Source organism: Aedes albopictus, chromosome 2 (assembly GCF_035046485.1).
Source record: "Aedes albopictus strain Foshan chromosome 2, AalbF5, whole genome shotgun sequence".
Taxonomy (NCBI): Eukaryota; Metazoa; Arthropoda; class Insecta; order Diptera; family Culicidae; genus Aedes; species Aedes albopictus.
This window is the reverse complement of record NC_085137.1, coordinates 60522138-60536396: the sequence shown is the minus strand read 5'-3', so window position 1 is coordinate 60536396 and position 14259 is coordinate 60522138. Positions and strand designations below refer to the sequence as shown.

Below are 14259 nucleotides of genomic sequence, written 5' to 3'. Positions count from 1 at the left end.
GTGCCCTGGTGTGCCCGTGGGTGTGCCCTAGTGTGCCGGGGCGCTGAGGTGCTATAAAAATGCTGACAGTTGTGCCTAGCTTGAACTGAAATTATGAAACAAAATCTCAGCAATCTTTGAAGCCAAGAAAGAGGAATCAGCTGTCAAGTGATCAAAAATACTACCGCAATAATTGGATGTTTTTTTTTTTGAAAATTTTCACTTTTAATGTTTTATTTTATATTTTAGGCATGGTTTTATGTAAAAAAACATATTTTCTAAGACCTATTTGGACCTAGGAGTCTCAAGGTTCAATCCCGGATGGGAACCGGAGGAAAACCCTAGGCTACTTGAGCCAACGACAATTTCCGGGGTGGTCATTCAAGACCTCTTAGATTCCAGGTCTCAGAGCGTTTCGATGAGGGAAAATTTCCGGCATTGATGGCTTGGAAGGCGGAGGAGAAGTCCACGACAATGGTGATGCCAAGGGCTTCAAGATGTGATGAGGCGGGAGTAGTTACAGCAGTTGCGTTTCGGAAGGAATCCTTAGTTTCATTGATTCCGTAGCAGGTCCAAATGGCCGTTCGGACAAACTTTTTCACGAAAGCGTGCTTCGAAGGGCTTCCAATGTGTAGGCTCACTAATCGGAAGGTCAGATCCAGTGAATTGTCTTGGGATGATGGCCCAGATGTGATTTTTCCATGAGGATACAGCCGTATGCTGAATAAACGACTAACAATCACGATTTCAGAAAATCCCATGTACTTCGGCTCAACGTGGTTTTCGGATCCACTTGGAAATTTACTAATGACTGCCTTCCTTCATCCCCACCACAATCGTTTATCACCCGAAGCATTCATCACTTATCAGTTGTCATTTTTTCATCTCCTTCTGCATTCCTTTCTGGATGCGTGAAACCAGCCAGCCACGTACCTTCATACACCCAGGTTTGCGCTTCGCTTGCGTACCCAGCATATACCATTTCAATTTGAGCGTTGTGATAAATGAATTTACAACATTGTCCCCTAGTTTTCCGTACTCTGGGTTGAAACAAATCAAGAATGTTAAAAACGGATTATTTAAGATGCTCCAAACGGTAGAGAATCAGAAACCTTGCTTCTAGAAACCTTCATTCGAGCGGAAAACAAGGATATCGAAGCTTCGTTCATAAGGGTGTTAGCAACTTGAGCTCCTTGTAGGCGCTCACAATCCAATCGTCGAGTTTCCACGAATCAGTATACGCCTCGGTATAAACTTCAGTGAAACCGTTTTCTTAAGGTATTGAGTCGCAACATGATCCAAATAGTTCCTGACGAACATTAGCTACCAGGCGTGTTCAGATAGATTTAGACAGATTGAGATAGATTAAAATAATTGACAAGCGATCCGAAAATCCCCAAACAATAACAACGATCCTGTGACACAAAGACTTAATGAAGCAATGCAGGAGTCAGATTCATCGGAAGCTCAAAACGATTCCATTTTAGTAACTGTGGAGTTGGGAGTTTTAAATCGGGCCTCAAAAAGTTGAATTACCACTCCGGTAACTGTCATTCGCCCAAGACCAGCAGCCTGGGGGTTTCCTCCTGTTCCCATCTGGGATTGCACTTTGAGATTTCGGGGTTCAGAAGGATCCTCGAAGATATTACACAGCAAAAAAAGTTGTTGAATATTACATCGAAATCGCTGCAACCAGGTCGTTACATCGATTGATTAATATTACACAGCCCGATGTACTCGATGGCTGTTGATGTAATAAACAGATTCGATGTAATTTTTGCGATGTAATTTATTCGACGTACATTTATACAATGTAAATTAAGCGATGTAAAATGGAAACGATTTCAAACGCCCTTCTATAGCCGATTAAATTGCGCTTTCATCCCTTTTCGCTGAGAATTTTGTATAGCTGAAGTAAACACTAGATCTATACTAAATTCAAATCGAAAAAGAATAAAAACGTAATTTAATCAGCCATAGAAGAGAAAGCAATGAACAATTAATAACACAAAAGCGTTGAACTGAAGTTTATTGCTTTTATTATTTTTTCCCAACCGTCGATGATGAAAACGTTGGTCAGGACGGGTGGCAAATACGTGTGCTTTGGAATTCTTGCAGAGCACGATTTCTCACGATTCCGAGTGCTTCTCACGCTGGATCCCAGTTCCATAACGAACAAAATTCGGATAGATGGTCATGCACAGATTACCGGGCTCGAGCTTGAGCACGTCCATTACTGGTGGCGATATCGTAGCGGATCGAATCGTTCTGGTGGATGCTCGGATCCAGATGGTGGGTCAAGCTCGGAGTCAAGACAAACGGCACCTTCTTTGGGTCGATCTGGATGCACTTCAGGAGCTTGTACTTGGCCTTGTCCGGGGTAATACGGTGAACGGCGAAACGATCCTTGACGCCGTAGATCAAAGAGTGATGACACCCATGAATCCAACCGGGTAGTTGGGGTCAGTGCGAACCATGCCTTCCATCTAGATGTGACGCTGCAGATCTTGATGACTTCGGTGTTGGTCAAGAAGTACTTCAGATGGTTGCGCAATTGACTCGCGCAGTTTGTGTGGGCCAATGGATGGACGCAGGCAAAGGTAGCCCTGGAGGCGTTCAAAAGTTTTAAATGTTTTTCGGTCCGCGAGCCATTTTGACACCAGAACGAAAAGGATATGATTATTCCGACGGCGCCCCTGGCTCGATGATGGCTGCGTTTGCATCCTGGAAACATACAAACGTTATTAGCAATCAATTATTAGAAATGGATCAATATTTAAATAGAGTTTTAATAAAATTTCACAAACAATTCCATATTTTTTACAAGAATTTATGGGAATTGCCGAATGAAAGACTGGTTTTATTTCAAATTATTTGTTCACGTTTTGTGGGTGAGTTCATTCGTAATAATATTTCTACAGGAGTTCCCCGGGAATTTCCCCAGGAGTTGCTTGATAATTCCTCCAGGAGTTCCATTGGAATTCCACGGGAATTTCTCCTGGATATCCTTAAGAGTACCTCCAGAAGTACCACGGAACTTGCTCCAGGGGTTCCTCGGGTTTTTTTTTTTCAAGAGTTTCTCGGGAATTCCTTCATGAGTGCTTCGGGAATTTCCCACCAGTTCCATTGGAATTCAACCAAGAATACCTCCAGAAATTCCATGCAAATTCCTGCACTGAAGCTCCTCGGGGATACATCTAGGAGTTCCATGGTTATTAATTTACCGGGAATTTCTCAAGGGCATCTTCGAGAAGTCCTGCAGCTTCTCGTGAATTGCTGCCAAAGTTCATCGAAAATTCCTGTAGAAGTTTCTTGTAAATTCTTGCAGAAGTTAATCGAGAAATCGTCCAAGAGTTGCTTAAAAGTTCCTCAGGAATTCCTCCAGAAGCTCTTCAAGAGTTCAAGAGTTTCTGGAGAGTCCTGGAGAAACATCGCCAGGAGTTCTTCGGGAATATCTCCAGAAGTTCCAGGAGTTCCTCGAAAAATCTTGCAGGAGTTTCTGGAAATATCTCCAGGTGTTCCTCAGGAATTTCTCGAATCCTGGATTCATCCAGAAGTTCCCCGGAAATATCTCCAGGAGTTTCCTCCTGGAACTCCACGGAAATTTCTGCAGGAGTTCCTCGGGAATATCTCGGAGTTCCTCAAAAATACCTCCACGAGTTTTTCGGGAATATCTTCAGAAATTCCTCGGGAACTCGTCCAAAAGTAAGTCGGGTATTCCTTCAGGAATTCTCCGGGTATTCATCCATGTGTTGCTCGGAAATTCTGCCAGGAGTTCCTCGGGATTATCTTCAGAAATTCCTCCGGGAGTTCTCCGGAAATATTTCCAGGAGTTCTTCGGGGATATCTCCAGAAGTTCCTCGGGAATTCCTGCTGGAGTTCCTCGGAAATTCCTGCGGGAGTTCCTTGGAAATTTCTCCAGGAACTTCCTTGAGGATTCATCCAGGAGTTCCCCGGAAATATCTGAAGGAGTTCCTCGGAAATTACTCTAGGAGCTCCTCGGGAAATTCTCCAGCAGTTCTTTGAGAACTCTTCCAGGAGTTCCTCGAGAATTCCTCCAAAAGTTAATTGCTTCAGGAGTTTCTCGGGAATTGCTCCAAGAGTTTTTCGGGAATACCTCCAGGAAGTCCTTTGGAATTGCTCCGGGAGTTCCTCGGAAATACTTCCAGGAGTTCCTTTGGAATTGCTCCAGGAGTTCCTCAGGAATCTCCTGCGAGGAACTCCTAAAAGAATTTTCGAGGAACTCCTGGTGGGATTCCCGAAGAACTCCTGGAGGAATTTCCGAGAAGCTGCTGAAGTAATTTTCGAGGAGCTCGTGGAGGAATTCTCGAGGAACTTCCCAGCAACTCCTGGAGAAATCCTTGGAGGAATTGCTGAAAAAATCCTAGAGTAACTCCCGAGGAATTCCCTAAAAACTGCTTGAAGAATTCCCGAAGAACTCTTGGAAAAAAATCCGAGCAACTTCTGAAGGCATTTCCTTGAAACTCATAGATGAATGACCGGGGAACTTCTGGGAATACTGCCGAGGAATTCCTGAGAAAAATGTGGACGAATTCCCGAGGAGCTACAGGAGGAATTTTTGACGAGCTCGTGGAGGAATTCTCGAGGAACTTCCAAACAACTTCTGAAAAAAATCTTGGCGGAATTCCCGAGAAAATCATAGAGCATTTCCCGAGAATTTCACCAAGAGTTTCTCGGGAATTTCTCCAAGAGTTCATCTGGTACTCCTCCAGCAGTTTCACTGATATTCCTCCAGAAGCTACTCGAGAATTCCTCGGTCATTCATCCAGGAGTTTCAAGGAAATGCCTTCAGAAATTGCACGGGAATTTCTCCAAGAGTTCCTCGGGAATTCTTCAAGCAGTTTTTCGGGAATTCCTCGGGAGTTACTCAAGGATTTTCTCAGCAATTCCTCCAAGAATTCCACAGGAATTTCTCCAGGAGTTGCTGAGAAGTTCCGCGAAAATTCCTCCACGAGCTCCTCGAAAACTACTTCAGCAGCTCCTCGGGAATTCCTCCAGGAGTTCCTCGGGAATCCTACCAGGAGTTCCTCGAAAATTCCTCTATGAGTTCCTCGCAGGAGATTTCTAAGGAACTCCTGGATCAACTCCAAAGAAACTCCTACAAGTATTTCCGAGGAACTCCCAGAGCAAATCCAAAGGACTCCCTGGAGGTATTGAGCATGAGCATTGGTGACCGTACACTTCGTAGTTGCTACTCCGTGATTGACTAGAGCTAGCGGAATTGCACAGAGAACCAATAGATGGGGCTTGGGATTAGCACCTTCTTCAATGTGCACGTTCCGAGTACTCGAATTTTAATAGGTCAATAACGGCGCCGGCCACGTCCTTACGGTCAACCGGGGAAGGGAAGGAATGTTAGTTGGACAACCGTTGCTACTAGAGGTTGTATATACTACTGTGCCCTCCACAGTTGTCACGGGAAGGAGTTTTTGTTAGTTGGGAGGGATTGGTAGTTACATAAATCAGGAGTCACTTTGGTAAGCGTTGCAATCTATGTAACCATTACCATACACAAAACATATATTCACAGAATTGTGCCACCTCACAGTTTGGAGGAATGGTGAAACCTTGAAAATTCTTAATAGGAATTTAGAGAATGTCTTATGGAACCAAAGATATCTTGCGTCAGGCTTGTCCGCACTGAACGCATGAAAATTTTGCTCTTTTGATTTACACCACCAAAACCATCGTATTTATGCAATCTTCCTATCTTGCCCGATAGAAGGATGTTGAAATTACCTAAATGTCATTTTGAACTGTCAAAAAACCGCACCGCAGTGCCACACTGTGCGCGCAAAGAGAATTTCACCCGGGTGAATTCACCCCAGTGAATTTCTCTTTGCGCGCTCAGTGCGGCACTGCGGTGCGATTTTTTGACGGTTCGAAATGTCATTTAGGATATTCAAACATCCTTTTATCAGGTAGGATAAGAAGATTGCATAAACGCGATGGTTTTTGTGGTGAAAATCAAAGGAGCAGAATTTTCTTGCGCTCAGTGTGGACAAGCCTGTCTTGCGTCACCTCGCAATTAAGAGGACTGGTGAACCAATATAAAATGTTACTTGCTTTTGATACTATGGACACGAAATATTGAGACAACATTTTGTGCCGACACAAATTGTGACGAAACGTACTTATTAGGGAAAACAATACTGAAACATATTGGAAAACAGAATACTGTGGCCAGCACCTTTCAGTGGCGGACTGTACAATAATAGATAAAAATTTTATTGAAAAAAAAATGTGAATAGCGACAATTTGCGCCGACACTTGAACTTTGCAATGCTTGTAGTGTAAATACACGAAAGATAAGTATGAGAAACATACACAAACAGGTACATGATAGACAAAGTGGAAGAGATAATTTTCAAGATGTAACTTTCGACATTGACAAAAAAAACAAGTCGTCATTCATGGTGACGAACTATACAAATTTGATCAAAATGTTTAAAAGATACATACACACATAATGAATAAATAAAATAATGAAAATAGAGTCCACATACATAAAGAAAATAACAAAGAAGCAACAAGGAACAAACTCACCAGAAAAAAAAGCCCACCACACGACGACGCGCGGTCCGACGAACCCGAGCTATCACTTTTCACTCCCAAAGGACTTCCTGGAGGTATTCCCGAAAAACTCTTGGAGCAATTCCCGCGGAACTCCTGAAGCAATTCAGGAGGAACTTCTGAAGCAATTCCTGGAAAATCCTGAAGGGATGCCCGGAGAACTCCTGAAAAAATTCCCGAGAAGCCCCTGGAGGAATTTCCGAGAAAATCCAGAAGCAATTCCCGAAAAAGTCCAGGAAAAATAAATATTTGAGGAACTACTGGAGGGATTCCCGAGGATCTCCTGGGGCAATTCTTAAGGAACTCCTGTAGCAATTGCCGGAACACACCTGAAAAAAATCTCGACGAACTCCTGGAAGAGGAAAATCAGGAGGAATTTCCGAGGATATTCAGGAGGAATTTCCGACGAACTCCTTGAGGAATTCCCAAAGAACTCAAGTGGAACTTCAGAAAGAATTCCCGGAGATCTCCTGGAGGAACTCCCGAGGAGCTACCGGAGGAGTTCCTGAGGAAATCCAGAAGGATTTTCTGAGGATCTCCTGGACCATTTCTTAGGAACTCCAGTAGCAATTTTCAGGAAACTCCTGAAGGAATTCCCAAGGAACTCCTGGAGAAATTTCCGAGGAACGCCTGGAGATATTTCCGGGAAACTCCTGGATAAATCCTCCAGGAAATTCTTGAGAAATTCCTGAGGAACTCCTGGAGAAATTTCCATGGAACTCCTGCAGGAATTTCCGAAGAACTCCAGCAGGAATTCTCGAGGAACTTCTGGAGATATTCCCGAAGAGCTACTGGAGATATTTCCGGGTAACTCCTAGAGGAATTATCGAGCAATTTCTGAAGATATTTCCGAAGAACTCCTGGAAGAATTTCTAAGGAATTAATATAGAACTCCTAAATGAATACCCGAGAAACTCCAGCAGGAATTCTCGACGAACTTCTGGAGATATTACCGAAGAAATCCTGTAGATATTTCCGCGGAACTTTTGGAGGAATTCTCGAGGAATTTCTGAAGATATTTCCGAGGAACTCCTGGAGGAATTTCTGAGTAATTCATGAATGAATACCCGGAGAACTAAATGAATGAATACTCGAGAAACTCCAGCAGGAATTCCCGAGGAACTATAGCAGGAATTCTCGCGGAACTTCTTGAGATATTCCCGAAGAACTCCTGAAGATGTTTTCGCGGAACTTTTGGAGGAATTCTCGAGGATTTTTTGAAGATATTCCGAGGAATTCACGAAGAAATACTCGAGAAACTCCTGGAGGAATTCCAGAGGAACTCTTGGAGGTATTTCTTAGAAACACCTGCAGATATCTACGGGGAACTCCTGAATATATCCTCTAGAAAATTCTTGAGAAATTCCTGAGGAACTCCCGGAGAAATTTCCAAGGAACTCCTTCAGGAATTTCCGAGGAACTCCATTAGGAATTTCCGAGGAACTTGGAGAAATTTTCGAAGAACTCCTGGAGATGTTTCCGCGAAGCTCCTGGAGGAAGTCTCGAGGAATTTCTGAAAATATTTCCGAGAAACTCGAACAGGAATACCCGAAGAACTCCTGACGGAATTCTCGAGAAACTTCTGGAGGAATTCCCGATGAGAAATTCTCGCAGAACTCCTGGAAGAGTTCTCAAGGAACTTCTGGAGGAATTCCCGAGAAACTCCTGGAGAATACCTTGAGGAAATTCTTGAGAAATTCCTGAAGAATTTCCACAGAAATTTCCGAGGAACTCCTAAATGAATTTTAGGGAAATTTCTGAAGATATTTCCGAGAAAATCCTGGAAGAATTTCCGAGGAACTCATGAATGAACACCCGGAGAACTCCTGAAGGAATACCCAAGGAACTTCTGGAGGAATTCCCGAGGAACTCTTGGAAGAGTTCGCAAAGAACTGCTGGAGGATTTCCCTAGGAACTTCTGGAGGAATTCCCGAGGAACTCCTAGAGTAATTTTCGAGGAACTCCTTCAGATATTTCCGGGGAACTCGGAATTCTCGAGGAAGTTCCTGGAGAAATTTCCAAGGAACTCCCGCAGAAATTCTCGAGGAACTTCCGGAGATATTCCCGAAGAACTCCTGGAGCCAATACTCGAAGAAATTCTTAAAAATGCCTGATGAAGTCCTGCAGGAATTTTCGAGGAACTCCAGAAGGAATTCCCAAGGAACTTCTGGAGATATCCCCGAAGAACTCCTGGAAATATTTCCGGGGAACTCCTGGGGGAATTTCTGAAGATATTCCCTAAGAACTCGTGGAGATATTACCGGTAAACTCCTGGAGGAATTTTCGAGGAACTCCTGGACTGCCTATAACCGCAAAAGTGTAACATTTGCATATTTTGCCTTTATTGAGTTAATATCGGGGATCATCAGCAAATTACAAGTAATTTCGACTACCTGAATAAAATTTTCAAGTTTGTTCTAGGATTTGTGAAATAAACACCAAGCCGTTTTGACTCATTGATCATCATTAACTAATGTGACCGCATAACAGTCACACTGGGAAAATAGACTGGTTTTAATGCGTGTCATAAATCATACTTGGGTCCGATTTATTTTCTGACAATAGGTCCAGTATACAGGAAGTGCTGTAGAAGATCTTATTGCTATATATAGCAGTATACAATGTATACAATGAAAAATGTTTACAATTTCGCTTCATTCCCATACTATGAAAAGTTGCAACTTTGGGTCCCATTTTTTCCAATGCCTACTTCTGTCGATTGTTACTGTTATGCGGTTATGGGCAGTGGAGGAATTCCCGAGGAACTTCTGGAGATATTCCAGAAGAACTCCTGGACATATGTACGAGGAACTCCTGGAGGAATTTCTGAAGATTATCCCGAGGAACTCCTGGCAAAATTTCTCATCAACACATGGATGAATACCCGAGAATTCCTGAAGGAATACCCGACTTACTTTTGGACGAGTTCCCGAGGGATTTATGAAGATATTCCCGAAGAACTCGTGGAGGTATTTTTGAGGAACTCCTGGATATTCCCGAGGAACTCCTGCAGAAATTTCCGTGGAGTTTCAAGAGGAAACTCCTAGAGATATTTCCGGGTAACTCCTGGATGAATCCAGGAATTGAGAAATTCCTGGAGAAATTTCCAAGGAACTCCTGGAACTTCTGGAGATATTCCCGAAGAACTCCTGGAGATATTTCCACGGAATAAAAATGAGGAATTTTAGAAGGTATTCCCGAGAAACTCATGAAAAAAAATACTCGAGGAATTCCAGAGGAACTTTTGGAGAAATTCTCGAGGAACTCCTGCAGGAATTTCCCTGGAACTTCTGGATATATTCCCGAAGAACTCTAGGAGATGTTTCCGCGGAACTCTTGGAGGAATTTCTGGATTTTTTTTTCGAGGAACTCCAGCAGGAATACCCGAAGAACGCCTGAAGGAATTCTCGAGAAACTTCTGGAGGAATTCCAGAGGAACTCCTGTACAAGCTCCTGTAGAAATTCTCGAGGAACTTCTAAAGGAATTGCCGAATTACTCCTGGAAGAATTCTGAGGAACTTCTGGGAGTGGTTATTGAGGAACTGCTGGAACTGAGGAACTTCTGGAGGAATTCCCGAAGAACTTCTGGAGGAACTCCTGGAGGAATTTCCGAATAACTCATGGATAGAAACCCGGAGAACTCCTGGAGGAATTCTCGAGGAACTCCAGAGAAACTCGTGGAGAAATTTTCGGGGAGCTCCTGAATGAATCCTCGATGAAATTGTTGAGAAAACTGTAACGTCGGGCAAATAAAAAACGTCGTTTGTTTAACAAATGACTGCGTAGCCTAACATAATCAATTGTTGAGAAATTCCTGAGGAATTTCCACAGAAATTTTCGAGGAACTTGAAAGGAATTTTCGAGGAATGAAATTAAGAGGAATTTCAGAAGATATTTCCAAGGAAATCCTGGGAGAATTTCCGAAGAACTCATGGATGAATACCCGGAGAACTCCTGAAGGAATACTCAAGGAACTTTTGGAGAAATTCCTGAGGAATTTCTGGAGAAATACCCATGGAACTCTAGGAGGTATTCTTGAATCACTTCTGGAAGAGTTCTCAAAGAACTCCTGAAAGATTCTATACGAATTCCCGAGGAGTTCCAGCAGGAATTCCCGAGGAACTTCTGGAGATATTCCCGAAGAGGTCCTGGAGATATTTTCTGGGAATTCCAGGATAAATACTCGAAGAAATTCTTAAGAAATTCCCGAGGAACTCCCGGAGAAATTTCCAAGGAACTCCCGCAGGAATTTCTGAGAAACTTCAGCAACAATTCCCAAGGAACTTCTGGAGATATTCTGGTGGAATTTCTGAAGATAATCCCGAGGAACTCCTGGGAACCCGTTATGTGGGTAGATCACCTTAGAACGGTGCGTTGCGGTGTAAGATCTACCAAATCAAATTTTGATCTTGATATTTATAGTATTCATAAATATTCCAAGATCAAAGTTTTATGTACTTTTTTTGTTTATGTAGTATTTGTGTTTCAATGTTGCTGCTAATTATCATTTTGTTTCAGCAGGATTCAGGTAAATTTATCGTATAATACGAATTATATTGTAAAAATATATAACTGTGGCGAGAATATCACTAATATGTACCTTTTGTTAATATTATTTTATATTTCAGATTTTCAACCGAAGAATATAGTAATGCAACCAAATGCCATCAAGATGACCAGGACGAATTGGGCAGACAACTGATATGAAGCAGTTAAACAATGGTGCGCCTGAACGTTGACCAAGCATATCCTTTGGAGTTTACCCTTCCACTAACAACACCAAAATTCCCGTGATACCTAGGCCTGAGAGATCGTAGAGTTGTCTACATTTTTCATAGGTGTCCAAAACTAACCATCCTTTCCCATCCCTCAGCAGTCGCAACGACGTGGCCAGGACAGTGCTCGACCATTGGAGGATTGCGTCAGTCTTGTCTAAGAGTCAGAGATTAGTCCCAAATCTTTGTGCTTTGGTTCGGACGGGAAGAAGGCAACCCTCATAACAGCGGTCTAGGACTGTACCACCTACGAATGTGTGCGACTCGCTTAATGCTAATGCTAATGCTAAATAATTCCGAGGAACTCCTGGCAGAACTTCCGAGCAACACGTGGATGAATACCCGGAGAATTCCTAAAAGAATACCCGACGAACTTTTGAAAGAGTTTCCGAGGAATTTCTGAAGATATTCCCGAAGAACTTGTGGAGAGGAATTCTCGAGGAATTTAAGAAGAGATTCTTGAGGAACTTCTGGAGAAATTTCTGAGGAACTCGAGAAGGAATTTCCATGGAGCTTCAGATGGAATTCCCGAGGAACTCCTGGAAAAATTCATGAAGAACCTGTTGGAGTAATTCCTGAAGACCTAATGGAGGAATATCCTAGGAACTCCTGAAGAAATTTCAGAGGAACTCGTGAAGGAATTTCCATGGAGCTTCAGATGGAATTCCCGAGGAACTTCTGGAAAAATTCATGAAGAACCCGTTGGAGTAATTCCTGAGGACCTAACGGAGGAATATCCTAGGAACTCCTGGAGATAGTTTCCCTGAAGGAGTTCTCAAGGAACATCTGGAGAAATTGTCACTTAAGTCCTGGAGATATTCCCCAGGAACTCATTGATGAATACCCCGGGAACTCCTGAAGGAATATCCGAAATTTCCTGGAGGAATTCTCGAGGAAGTCCTGGAAGCTCCACAAATTTTGAATGAATAGTTGGTGATCCTCTGAAAGGAATTCTCATGGACAGAGACACCCCTGAGACAATTCATTGGAATCATCTGATCTGAACACATTTCCGTGGAAGTGCAGTTACTGAAGAACTGTTGGACGGATTCTCTGGGAATAATTGCAGAAAATTCACGAGTACCTATCTTCTGGAATGGATTTCCAAGAAGATCTTGATTGGATTTCTTCGGAATTGCCTGGCGGATTTCCCGGTGAGTTCAATGTAACATTTATTACATTAATTGTGTGTATTTGTCAATAGAAGTGATTTCCTTCCATCACTGTTCATATGTTCCGCTAGAATTCTTCAGATTGAATTTTCTTTATAGATTTCCCTGCTCGAGAATATCAAAAGCACATTCGGGCCTTCAGAAATGTGAAAATTTCGTTTGAAACATTCCCTGTTTGTACATTAGCGTATCATGAAACATAGAACAGAAAAATAAATTATTCTACCATTACCTGACAGTTTAATTGGCATTTCTCAACACCTTCGCCGTTCCGGAATTCGTAGCCATTTTAACATGAAATCCTGATGGACCTCGCAGAATCAACTTCCTCCATGCCTCTACGATGAGAACGTAGTGCTTCAGACGAACTCAGGCGATTATCGTTGGTATGCCCTGTTGTCACGGAGCGGTCGACGTTGACCAGATCGCCAATACGGACCAGTTGGGGTTTGGCAGCTTATGGGAACCTTGTAACTGATCGAGCACCTGCCGACGAACTTAATCGTACTTAATGTTGATGAACGCTTTAGTGGAATTGACGTCCAGAGGACGACGTTACTATTCTACAGCATGCAACTGGCGAATTAGTTGGCCTTGATGATCGACTCAATACCGACGTTTGTTCTGTGGGCCAAGAGGAGTCAAATATTGGGACCCTGGGGGATATCGATACGTTGGCTAAGACAGCATGTTGATCCGGATTCAATCAGGTCGCCAATGTAGACAGCAGATCCTGTGAGAAGCTGGTCAGAATATTTCGTAGGTTGGATACAAAAAGCCGCCTTGGTTTTGGTCGTTTTCCGTACAGCAATATTATCAATGTATGCTGCCTCTTCAGAGAAAGCGACGTGCTGCGTTTGAGGGAACATTGCTTTCCTACTTCTCCCGTTAGACGGCTGAATGAAGTAATCCGGTATCGGAAGCGCGGGACATCGTTTGCGCCCTTTCCCCCAGGGACCTTAAGCAACATGTTTACAAACACTTCTCAGCCAGCAGCACCGGAACCGAAATTTTTCGGTTCTGCGTTCTCGTAGGATGTCCTCATTGCACATTGGTGACACTGGAACACTATAATGAAACCGAAAACGATACTTATTACCGGTTGCCACTGGAATATACATTATGAAAATACTTACGAATGAAATAATTACGAAGCCGCGATAGAGTCCTGGATTCCAAGATTCCGCGCCCGGTCTTGGTTTTACGTTATTACCTGATCCTGAAAATATTTGCGATATCTGCTACCACCGCTGAAATAGAAATTATTAAATTAACTTTCGAATCATAATCAAATTATAACGAAACTTGCCCGTAAACCCCGCCGTAAACCCGTAAACGCGAAAAAACGTTCACTCCGGCTGAAATCAAAAACAAAGATGGCAGCTTGCTCCGCCGGCGGACCAACAACAGAGAAAACGGGTCCAGTGTTGCTAGACTTAATATTGCATCTTGAAAAAATGCAATATGACATTGTTTTTGTGTAATTTCACATTGATGTCAGACAACCACTTGGTTGCAGCTGATTGTGTGTAATAATCACATTCTCTTGATGTGAATATTACACAGAAACGGCGTAATGCCAAATTTTAAAAGTGTATTTGTGTAATTTGAAAAATGGTGTAGATAAGCATCGAAACTGTGTAATTTTGCGTCTGAAAATCGTGATTACATAGCTTTTTTTATACATCGGCATCATTACGTCGATGCGTTTTACATTATTTTTTGCTGTGTAGTGCCAC

General features: G+C 42.8%; 1 pseudogene; it reads right to left on the bottom strand.

Moving 5' to 3' along the window:
• Positions 1–1626: 1626 nt before the first annotated feature.
• Positions 1627–14235, bottom strand: LOC115265598 (small ribosomal subunit protein eS4-like; annotated as a pseudogene).
• Positions 14236–14259: the final 24 nt, after the last annotated feature.